The sequence below is a fragment of the Centroberyx affinis genome, unplaced genomic scaffold, assembly GCF_046629955.1.
Source record: "Centroberyx affinis isolate AG114_WGS23_722 - 3 ecotype Tasmania unplaced genomic scaffold, CSIRO-AGI_Caff_v1 ptg008075l_1, whole genome shotgun sequence".
NCBI lineage: Eukaryota > Metazoa > Chordata > Actinopteri > Beryciformes > Berycidae > Centroberyx > Centroberyx affinis.
Window position 1 is genome coordinate 5,001 of NW_027284035.1, and position 12,326 is coordinate 17,326.

A 12,326-nucleotide genomic window follows, 5' to 3' on the forward strand; every position below is an offset into this window, starting at 1 on the left:
AATAAAGTTTTCCGAAACAACATTTAGTTCACAAGGACACTAAAACTCTCTATTGAAACGATGAAAACAAATGAAATTCTCTGAAACACACACACACACACACACACACACACACACACACACACACCTGGAGGAAGGACAGGTCCTGGTGCTCCTGGGTGTAGGTGACCTCCAGGTTCTCCAGGACGACGGTGCAGTTACTGTACATCCTCACCATGTTGTCATAGTGATCAGCAAACGTCCCGAGCAACGTCAGCTGGTTACTCATACCCTGGCAAACTGATGGAGCGAGAGAGAGAGAGAGAGAGAGAGAGAGAGAGAGAGAGAGAGAGGGAAATACAGAGAAAAGAAGATAAAAGGGGTTTAGTTAAGTAATATTATACAACAGGTAGTTCCGACCAAGCGATCTGATTGGTCAACTAGACATTTAGAACGTGCTCAAATCAGCATGACAGCACACCTAGCCGTGCTCATCACTAAATATTACTCCGCCATATTATCATACAATATATTTAAATATAACGCTACGCTAACTCTGTTCAGCCTTGATGTTACCAGACGCTCTGCATCCTCCATCAGCTGTGCCGGTGAGTCGGTGACACGGCGCTACTAGCTTAAAAATACACGTGACGTTCGCGGACATAGTAGCTAAATCTGTCCATGGAAAAATTATTTTTTTCAGCAGATATCTTAGTTACAACAAGATTGAGCTAGCGAGGCAGTTTTGTGTTTATATGTGTGGTATTTATTCAGTTTGGGAAATCCCGCGATCTCTAGAAAACATTAGCTCAAGTTGGCTGTCTGACTCAACAGGGACTAGAACTCGTCTGTTGCAGGTCGTTACTAAGGCTCCGCCTACTTGCTGGAGTAGTAAACTAGGTTCCATTACATAGGAGTCTACTGACGTGACTGATTGTTTTCCAGTTATTAGTCAGACCCCATGTATTTCCAGGGAAACTGAGATAACACTAGCAAAAAGTTTTTTATTTTGAGAGCGAATTGCCCCACAATATGAATACATTTTGTTTATATCTTTTATTTTGTTGGTAACTGTTGTATAATCGCAATATTACACTCCAGGGTGTGCTTTACCGTCTTTATTGGCACTTCAGTGATGCTTACGGACCTCCGGAGTGTAATACTGCTTAATTGAGTATGGGATGTATACTGTAGGTCTATGGCTACGGAAGCTGAGAACAGCCGTGCTCGCAATTATTTTTTTTAATACCGTTATCTCGAGATCACAAGTTAATTATCTCGTGATCTCGTGATAACAAAGCTCGTTTTCTCGAGATAACGGGTTAATTTATCTCGTTATCTCGAGAAAACAAAAGTCGTTTTCTCGAGATAACGGGTTAATTTATCATGAGAAAACGACTTTTGTTTTCTCAAGATCACGGGATAATATGGAGAACTCGAAAGAGAGTCTGGTTCATTTGATCACAGCTGATTTCAGCCTTCAGATCACTGTCATGACTGTCAGGATTCAGAACTGAACAGGAAGCAGAAATGTGAAGTTTTGTTTGCTGCAGTTACATTTCCAGCTTAAAAATCAGTTGCTCCAGTTGTCAAGACGCCCTCTGCATGCTGCATGGCTCCTGATCTCTGATGAACATTATAAGTAATAGGAGGAAATGACATTTTGTTTTCTTGTGATAACGGGTTGATTATCTCGTTGTCTCGAGATAACAAAGCTCGTTTTCTCGAGATAACGAGATAATTAACTTGTGATCTCGAGATAACGGCATTAAAAAAATTATTGCAAGCGCGGCCGTTCTCGGCTTCCGTATACGGCAATGTTGTAGTCGAGTCACCAAACATGGAGCCTGGCTACAGAACACTGTAGTCGTGCCTGTGCCCAGCTGATCAGATATCAGCTGTTTCATCCAGTCAACTCTCCAGATGATCAGTACCAGCTGACTCTCAATCACCAATCACATTCAGACAAGTCAGTGAGGCGGTCTTTATAATCTCTATAGACTCTCACTCTGTTCACTCATGCCACTGCTGCTAGAGATCTGGCTGCTGCAAGACTCCCTCCACCTCCCCATCCTCCTCCTCCTCCTGCTGCTGTCTGTACACAGGATGTTGTGTAAGCTATCTCTGAATTATTATGTCTGTTTGTATGATGTCTGTCTACTTCCCTTGGGGGGGGGGGGGTTACTTCATTGGGGAGCATCCTCAGGAGCAGAGCCTTTCCGCCAAATGTACAACCATTTGCAAAAAAATGGTCTAAAACTTCTTTTTGAGGTTTGAGGATGAAAAAATGTGCTGTGTTAGGCAGAGGTGGTAGAAGAACACAAATTCCTCACTCAAGTAAAAGTGCAAATACTCATCTAAAAATATACTCTGGTAGAAGTTGAAGTACCGTTTCAAATCATTTACTTAAGTCAAAGTTTAAAAGTATGTGGTCTTAAGTTTACTTAAATTATTAAAGTAAAAGTCGTTCTCCAAAATTAATTTCTAATGTTCTGAACTGGTTTTCTGTTGAGCGTTCCTCTGAATCCCAGATGAGAAAGAGTCTGCAGCTCAGATCAGGAACCTGAACCCTAGCAGCTGAATTCACAAACGTTAACTCTCTCTCTTGTTGCTTCTCTCTCTTGTTGCTTCTCTCTCTTGTTGCTTCTCTTTTCTTCCTGTTGCTTCTCTCTCTCTCTCCCTTTCCTTCTTTTTTGGAGTCTCTTTGCTGAACAAGCAGCCGATCACATCTGGCTCTTGATCAGCTGCTTCCGGGATGGAAGCAGCTGATCATGGAAAATAAAAAAAATGTTGAAAATCAGTTGATGATTTCCTGAGAGTAACTAGTCTGTTTTGAAAATGTAGTGAGTAGAAAGTACAGATTTTTATTTTGAAATGTAGTGAGTAAAAGTAAAAAGTCTTCAGTGAAAGAAAAACTTGAGTTAAGTACAGATACATGAAAATCTTACTTAAGTAATTAAGTATTTTTACTTTGTTACATCCCACCTCTGGTGTTATGGTTAGTTACTGCAGACTAGCTGCTGTTACATGAGCCATATTCTTTTATTCTGAATTAAATCATTCTGATTGAAGATTCTCCCATGTGTTTACGAGTGTTTACATGAGCGCTAAACAAAAGGATCACATGGTGTGTCTTTACATGCTCCACAGTGTGGAATCAGAATAAAAGTTTCTGACATGCGCAAAATACAGAATCCAGCAACAGTTTTATCAGAACATACGACTCAAAAAGTGTCAGAAAAAGACGTTTTGTTTTGCACCCGCAATGATTGGGTTCACTTGTTTTTGTCACTGGCATACGCCGAAACTGGCCCAGGGGGGCGGAGTCAGCACTTGATATAAAAACGGGCTGCACTGTCTACATCACGCCCGAGTGCTCCGGGGTTCATAACCAGCACAGCCATTGAAATTCTCCTGGAAAAAAATGTAAACAACTTAAAGAAAGAATTTAGATATTCCAACCAAAGAAAGTGATCAGAATGAGTTTACGTGACAAAATTTTATGCATGGAACGGATTATGAAAGGTTTATACCACCACTCTCAAACGGGATTAAATTTCATTCAGAATGGTTTATTCTGATCCTCATGTCCGGAGGTCACATGAGACATTTTCTGATGACTAGTGGAATAAAAGGCTCCATTTAAACGCAGCTAGTGTGGCGTTGAGATTGCTGGTGTGACTGGGTCCCAACTCTTCAAACACCAGAGTTCAGTGAAGCACGGCAAGTAGAGTAGAGTAGAGTAGAGTAGAGTAAACTTTATTGTCCCCGAGGGGAAATTTGTCTTGGGCACAGCGCTACAATCTGTTGCTTCACATAAAAAACATCATAAAGACGTGAAAAAAAGACATTTTACGAAACATTTGACATTGACAACACGACGGCTTAAAAAGAAACTAGGAATTTAAAGTGCAACAGTCAGAAATACATGAAGTGGCGTGACAGGATCGGTCTTATTACAGAGCGGGGGCTGAGTGGAGTTTAGGTGTCAAAACCGTAAAAGGAAATGACTTTTACTGGCCGGAGTCTCTGCAGTTTGAAAACACGGCGGGTTAATCTCTCCATCCGTCCGTCTGTCCGGACTCCCAGGATCTCTCTCATTTCACCGTCTGTCCAATTCCACTTTTTCCTCAAAAAAGTAAAGCCACAGCCTGTTGTCTGGTGGTTTGTACGGAAGCTGAGAACAGCCGTTTTTTTAATGCCGTTATCTCGAGATCACAAGTTAATTATTTCGTTATCTCGAGATAACAAAGCTCGTTTTCTCGAGATAACGTGTTAATTTATCTCGTTATCTCGAGAAAACAAAACACAATGCAGTTTCTGCCTGTCAGACCTTGACTGAAGTCCAGTCTGATGTATTGATCAGTAATGGATACTCCTTGATCTGACATGTTCATCTTAAATCAGTTGCTACAGTTGTGAAGACACCATCTCTGCATGCTGGCATGGCTCCTGATCTCTGATAAACATTATAAGTAATAAGAGGAAACAACATTTTGTTTTCTCATGATAACGGGTTGATTATCTTGTTTTCTCGAGATAACGAGATAATTAACTCGTGATCTCGAGATAACGGCATTAAAAAAAATAATTGCAAGCACGGCCGTTCTCAGCTTCCGTAGGTTTGTATTCATATTCCTCCTACAGTTCAACAACAGAGTGTTCTAACGTTGTGCTTGTTCGGTCCGTGTATTTTTTTGGTCGTTCTATTTTATTTTCAGAAACAGAAATTAAAAAAATGAAAAACTAATGGTGATTTGATTTTCATTTCAAAATCTATAAATTAAAAAGAAGGAATTTTTTTGTTTTCCTGGTCAGCAACGGCAGATAAAACATTTATAAAGGACTTGATTTTCGTTTTCTCCTTTGTGAAAAACGGATCGCTGTTCAATTCAGTAATAAGTAAACTTTATTTCTGATAGAAAATATGTTCAAAGACCATTTTACTAATCCACCGTCCTGTCTGGAATAACTTCACCTTTCTGTTCCTGAGTGCTGAGCAGGATTTTTATTCTAGCATGAGTAAATATGTTTACATTATGTCAGCAAATGTAGCCTACAGTAATGTGGAAATAATAATATCGCACATATCGGATCATAAATTAGACCTGCTCATGTGTGATCAATCAACAGGTGCACATGCTACTCTGTCCTAAAACAGACTTTTTCATTATTGTTTTCTTGCTATTTTATTTTCTGTTTTACAAAGGAGAAAAGGAAATTGAAGTCCTTTATAAATATTGATTCTGCCGTTTCAGACCAGGAAAATGAAAAATACATTTGCATGTGTGAAAGGGGCTGTTCAGGAACAGATCAGCACTTCCTTCCACTTCCTCCTTGGTAATGCATCCTTGCTGATGAGGTTATTCTGTAACAGTGATCTATTGAAAGCTTTCCAGTCTTTCTCCACCCAGCAGGATTAGCAGCAAGGTGTGACTCCGTTGGAAAGAGACAACTCCCCCGCAAAGAGTTAAACACACCGCAGTATAACGAGTCTAATGTAGCTCCAGGATGCATCTGACACATCACTATCCCTACAGTTCAAGGTGTGTGTGTGTGTGTGTGTGTGTGTGTGTGTGGAATGAAAACCTACTCGCTCAGTTCGTAGCCTGCAGCAGATTAGAGGTTAAAGAGAAGTCAGTCACTTCCTGCAAAACCTCTGAAAACCAGTAAGCCGGTTAAGAATTAAAAGACTGTGGTGACATACAGGATATTATTTGTAACAGCAGAGGATGGAATATTTATTATGAAAGAGAAAATGAATGAAACAGAAAGTTAAATTTATTTTATATGATGAGCTGAGAACCAGCCTGCTCCCATCCAGCTGAGTCTCCATGATGGAGGAACAGTGTGAACTGTGTGTTAGTGAATAAAGTGTAAATGTGTGTGAAGCAGCTGAGTCAGCTTGTTGTGGTGTGGCTGTAGATCCATTCAGTAACGTTCTCAGTAAAAGTGAATAGTGTGATAAGGTGGATTTGTTTCCAAATGTAGGTTACTGTGACACAGTAAACTGTCTTGTCTTTAGCCCTAGTCTCTACTCCAAAACATGAAGAGTTGGAGCTTGAGAAGAGTCAGCTCAGTTAACCTGAACAAACTGTTAGCTAGCTAACTAGCCAGCAAACACACTGATGTTAATGTGAACACGCTAACGCTAGCTGCTACTAGCTACGTTAGCTAGTGTGCTAATCAGATGTGTTAACAACAAGACAGTGATGGTTAGCTGACCAGATGCTATGGTTAGCTAGCTAACAAGCTGACATTATCTAAACACTAAATCAATCAGATGGATCAGTGATGAAATGATCAGTTCAGTCAGAAACAGACAGAAATTAACCGTCTGTTCAGTTCTGTTGAGACAGAAACACAGTCAGCTGTTCAGAGCTGAGGACCTCCAAGATGGCCGCCAGAGGGGGGGGGGGGGGGGGTGACATCACAATCCCCCTATAGTAGACTGAAGAAACCACATAGTTCTATTAGTTGTGCTTCTATGTCTGTAATATGCTGCAGACATACTGAAGGCAACAAGTCATGTGATCAGTGTTGAATAAACTGATGTTTAGTTTATAAACTGATCATGAATTATGTCTGCATGTCCCTGACAGGATCTGAACTTGTTCCAGCTCTCTCTCTCTGTTTGGATTCCTATTGGCCGGCTCCCCACTGTGATGTCACAGAGACAACACAGCTGCAGCCTGCAGCGGGGCTCTGTGATTGGCTGTGGGGACGGCCCATTAGTCTCAATGGGAACGTTTCACATCTGGTCACACACAGTTTCTGCTTTTTTATTTTTCTCACCGGTGTCACACACACACACACACACACACACACACACACACACACACACACACACACACACACACACACACACACACACACATTTCCTGTGAGGTGTAAATTATGTCATTTTACTGCCTCAAGCCTCAACACACATTCATACCATCCTCTCTCTCTCTCTCTCTCTCCTTCTCTCTCTCTCTCTCTCTCTCCCTCCCTTGCTCTCTCTCCCTCTCTCTCTCTCCTTCTCTCTCTCTCTTTTGCTCTCTTGCTCTCTCTCTCTCTCTCTCTCTCCTTCTCTCTCTCTCTCTCTCTCTCTCTCTCTCTCTCTCTTGTCTAAACACGTCAATCCAGATTCCTTGTGGTTTCTCTGTTTAATTTTCACCTTTCATTCATCATAATAGCAATAATAATAATAATAATAATATTTGGTTTAAATATGCACTGTCCCTATTACATAAATAAATCATGAATCATAAATTATAAAATTCAATATCACATTATTTATGAAGCTATATACTCAATAATTTTATATCACAAAATTATGAATCTTCATTATTATCATTATTATTATCATTATAATTTTATTGTTAGTAGTAGTAATAGTATTAGATGAGAAAACACTAGATATAAATTATACACTTATTTATATGAAGTAGTTATTCATCTTGGTATATTTAAACATTGATTTAATAGTTTATAATTTTTATAAAACTATATATTTTTTAGTTGAACTAAAGGGTCATGTGACTGCTGTTGTTTTTTCATCTATAATTTATTTTTTCATCTGTTGTCTTGTAGTTGCACTTTGTCACTAGTTTTATGTGTAAATGAATTGTAGTTTTATTTATTGTTTGATAAAAATGATAATAAAATCTCAAAGTGCTTTACATCTTCTCATTATAGAATCATTATTATTATTATAGATGTCAGATAGATAAGTTCAGTTTAAGTCTGTCTAAAACATGTATCTTTCTTTCTTTCTTTCTTTCTTTCTTTTTCTCTTTCTTTCGTTTTCTTTCTTTCTTTCTTTCTTTCTTTTTCTTTCTTTCATTTTCTTTCTTTCTTTTTCTCTTTCTTTCTTTCTTTCTTTCTTTTTCTTTCTTTCTTTTTCTTTCTTTCTTTCTTTCGTTTTCTTTCTTTCTTTTTCTTTCTTTCTTTCTTTCTTTCTTTCCCTCTCCCTCTCTCTCCCTCTCTCTCTCTCTCTCTCTCTCTCCACTCCTCCCTCTCTCCATCATCCGGCCTCATCCCACTCATTCCGCGGTCGCCTCTTTCCTTCCTCTCCGCCCCATCCTTCCATCCCTCCCTCCTTCCTTCCTTCCTTCCCTCCTCCTCCTCCTTTGAACTCTCTCTTCCACAGTCTCACTCCTCCATTCTGCAATCCTTCATTTCTTCCCTCCATTCATTTTATTGCCGCATTCCCCAATTCCCCCACTCATCCATCCTCTCCCACTCGTTTATTCCCTAATCCCTCCTTCCCTCCACTCGTCCTCCTCCTCTTTCACTCCTCTATCCTCCAGTTCTTCATTTCTTCCTCCTCTCGGCTATTCCTCATCCCCTCCTTCCTGTCATCACTCCAAACCTCCCTCCATCCCTCCTTCTCTCTCCTCCATTCATTTTATTCCTGTATTCCCCAGTTTCCATCCTCTCCCACTCGTTTATTCCCCATTCCCTCCATCTTGGATCCGTCTCCATCCCTTCTGTTCCCTTCCTTCCTGTTCTTCTCTCTCTCTCTCCCCCCCTCCCTCTCTCTCTCCCTCTCTCTCTCCCTGTGTCTCTCTCTCTCCCTGTGTCTCTCTCTCTCTCTCCCTCTCTCTCTCCCTCTCTCTCTCCCTCTCTCCCTCTCTCTCTCTGTCCCCCTCTCTCCCTCTTTCTCTCTCCCCCTCTCTCTCTCCCTCTCTCTCCCTCTCTCTCTCTCCCCCCTCTCTCTCCCTGTGTCTCTCTCTCCCCCTCGCTCCCTCTCTCTCCTTGTGTCTCTCTCCCCTCTCTCTCACTCTCTCCCCCCCTCTCTCTCTCCCCCCTCTCTCCCTCTCCCTCTCTCGCTCCCCCTCTCTCCCTCTCCCTCTCTCGCTCCCCCTCTCTCCCTTTCTCTCTCCCTGTCTCTCTCTCTCTGTCCCTCTCTCTCCCCCCTCTCTCTCCCTCTCTCTCTCCCCCCTCCTCTCCCTCTCTCTCTCCCTGTCTCTCTCTCTCTCCCTCTCTCTCTTTTTTCTCTCTCCCTCTCTCTCTCTCTCTCTCTCTGTTCCCTTCCTTCCTGTTCTCCTCTCTCTCTCCCCCCCTCTCCCTCTCTCTCCCCCCTCTCTCTCCCTCTCTCCCCTCTCTCTCTCTCTCCCTCCCTCTCTCTCTCCCTGTGTCTCTCTCTCTCCCTGTGTCTCTCTCTCTCTCCCTCTCTCTCCCTCTCTCTCTCTCTCTCCCTCTCTCTCTCCCTCTCTCCCTCTCTCTCTCTGTCCCCCTCTCTCCCTCTTTCTCTCTCCCCCTCTCTCTCCCTCTCTCTCCCTCTCTCTCTCTCTCTCTCCCCCTCTCTCTCTCCCTGTGTCTCTCTCTTTCCCTGTGTCTCTCTCTCCCCCTCTCTCCCTCTCTCTCTCCCTGTGTCTCTCTCTCTCCCTCTCTCTCCCCCTCGCTCCCTCTCTCTCCTTGTGTCTCTCTCTCTCTCTTTCTCTCTCCCCTCTCTCTCCCCCTCTCTCTCTCCCCCCCTCTCTCCCTCTCCCTCTCTCGCTCCCCCTCTCTCCCTTTCTCTCTCTCTGTCCCTCTCTCTCCCCCCTCTCTCTCCCTCTCTCTCTCTCTCTCCCTCTCTCTCCCTCTCTCTCCCTCTCCCTCTCTCTCCCTGTCTCTCTTTTTTCTCTCTCCCTCTCCCCCTCTCTCCCTCTCTCTCTCTCTCTCTCTCACACTCTGCTGTTTTACAGTATTGTTGAATCAGCAGATAGTACACAGACTATTGATACCAAATTAAAGTGATTTAAAATAATATTAATCATTGCTATGGAAGAATACCTAAAACAAACATGCGATTCCACCCAGGCAGCCTGCAGTACACCATGACCTCACCGCTCTGGTTACGCAAGCACACACACACACACACACACACACACACACACACACACACACACACACACACACACGCAGGCTTGTTTGTTCAGGAACAGGTCTGTTCTGATCTGTCAGTGTGTTTCTTGGACTGCATCCACTGAATGGCACATTGCACATGAAAGGATTCCTTCATCTGTGTGTGTGTGTGTGTGTGTGTGTGTGTGTGTGTGCGCCTCCTTCCTTAATCGAGGGCCAAACAAAAGTACGAGTCCTTTTGCAATCTTTCATCATCTGTCTGCAGAAGATAGATGGATGATCTTTATTGTCACAAATTGTTTTGCTAATTTATCGGTGCTGGCCTGAGGGTTGCTGGTTCAAATCCCATCCTTCAACACGTAATAATACTGAGTATGATAACTTTTCATAACAAAAGGTACAAAGTGACAGACAGAAGCAACACTTGGGAACAGGAACAGGAATTCTAGCTCTCTCTTTATGCACAAAGTCCTCTGAAGTATTGTATTTTTGCATCACTATATCTTGTATTTTTGTCCTCCGCTGTCTTTACACAGACTTTTTGCAGAGTCTCTTCCCTCTGTACCAACACGGTCTCACAGCAGTTTGTGAAATAGTCACGAAATTTAATCTATTGATTCGTGTACATGGACACGATTTTTCAAATTTTTTTGTGACACTCGTTGTGGTCGGGGTGGAGGATGGGTGTATACGTTTGCCTTTGATGCTGACAACCAGGGTTCGATTCCCAGCGTGTGCAAAGTACATTTCAACCGTAAACCACATTTTTAACGAATGTTTTTCTTATTTAACAGTGACCAAACCATTTCTCTAACCTTACAAAGTTGTTTTAGTTGCCTAACCATAACCATAACACAAGTAGTTTTATTTGCCAGAACTTACGTTTTCAAATTCATGGTGGAGGAACGTTTTTTAGGTCGTGTTCATTTCACGAAAACAATGGCAAAATCATGTCCATGTACACAAATTAATAGATTACATTTTCGTGACTATTTCACGAACTGCCGTGAGACAGTCCGTGTTGTCTGGACTGCATTCAGAAAGCTTTGGACTTTGTGTCTGCAGCTCAAGAGTTTACTTCCTTCTCGCTGTGGGTTTTCAGCCTCAGAGCTTGAATCTCATTTCGCTCTGAAAGTTACAGAGCGCTTCACCGAGACAGACAGAGGACAGAGACGAGACGGCTGGGATGGAGCAGTGAGGACAGACGAGACGAAACCAACAAAACAAACAAACTGCCACCGACAGCAAGGCACCGCAGCACCAAACCATCAGAAACTAAAGACACACAGCAGAGAAGATAGGCAGCAGCTTCAGGACAGACTGAATTTGAGTGCCACAGAGGACACATCCACACTGACCACATCCACACTGAACACATCCACACTGAACACATCCACACTGAACACATCCACACTGACCACATCCACACTGAACACATCCACACTGAACACATCCACACTGACCACATCCACACTGAACACATCCACACTGAACACATCCACACTGACCACATCCACACTGAACACATCCACACTGACCACATCCACTCTGAACACATCCACACTGACCACATCCACAATGAACACATCCACACTGAACACATCCACTCTGAACACATCCACACTGAACACACCCACACTGAACACACCCACACTGACCACACCCACTCTGAACACATCCTCACTGAACACATCCACACTGAACACATCCACACTGAACACATCCTCACTGAACACATCCACACTGAACACATCCACTCTGAACACATCCACACTGAACACACCCACACTGAACACACCCACACTGACCACACCCACTCTGAACACATCCACACTGACCACATCCACTCTGAACACATCCTCACTGAACACATCCACTCTGAACACATCCACACTGAACACATCCACTCTGAACACATCCACACTGAACACATCCACTCTGAACACATCCTCACTGAACACGTCCACTCTGAACACATCCACACTGAACACATCCACTCTGAACACATCCACACTGACCACACCCACTCTGAACACATCCTCACTGAACACATCCACACTGAACACATCCACACTGAACACATCCTCACTGAACACATCCACTCTGAACACACCCACACTGACCACATCCACACTGAACACATCCACACTGATACGTTTTAATTTTAAATCACAGAGCTCCTGCTTCGTTTCCTCCTAGCATCTGCACTGCTCCGGTGTTTTCGGACCATAAAACGGAGACTTTTGAAAACGATGACACAGACGCCCACGCTCGCTTCCTGATTGGCTCTTATCGGTCACGACGTGTCCTTCCCTGATTCGTCACGCCCCGATCACCTGACCCTTTTCCAGAAGAAAACAAACGACATCAGCCTGGACTACCAGCGGTTAATTCAACATGGAGAACGAATTACAGGTGCTGCTGACCTTGTTGTCTCTGCTAGCAGCTGCTGTGCAGTTAAATTCTGTATTTTTATAATGCTACTTTCCGCCATTACTGTTCTTCCTCACGCA

General features: G+C 42.9%; 1 pseudogene; it reads right to left on the reverse strand.

Moving 5' to 3' along the window:
• Nucleotides 1-11,946, reverse strand: part of LOC139639990 (receptor tyrosine-protein kinase erbB-4-like) — a 16,941-nt pseudogene extending 4,995 nt beyond the window's left edge.
• Nucleotides 11,947-12,326: the final 380 nt, after the last annotated feature.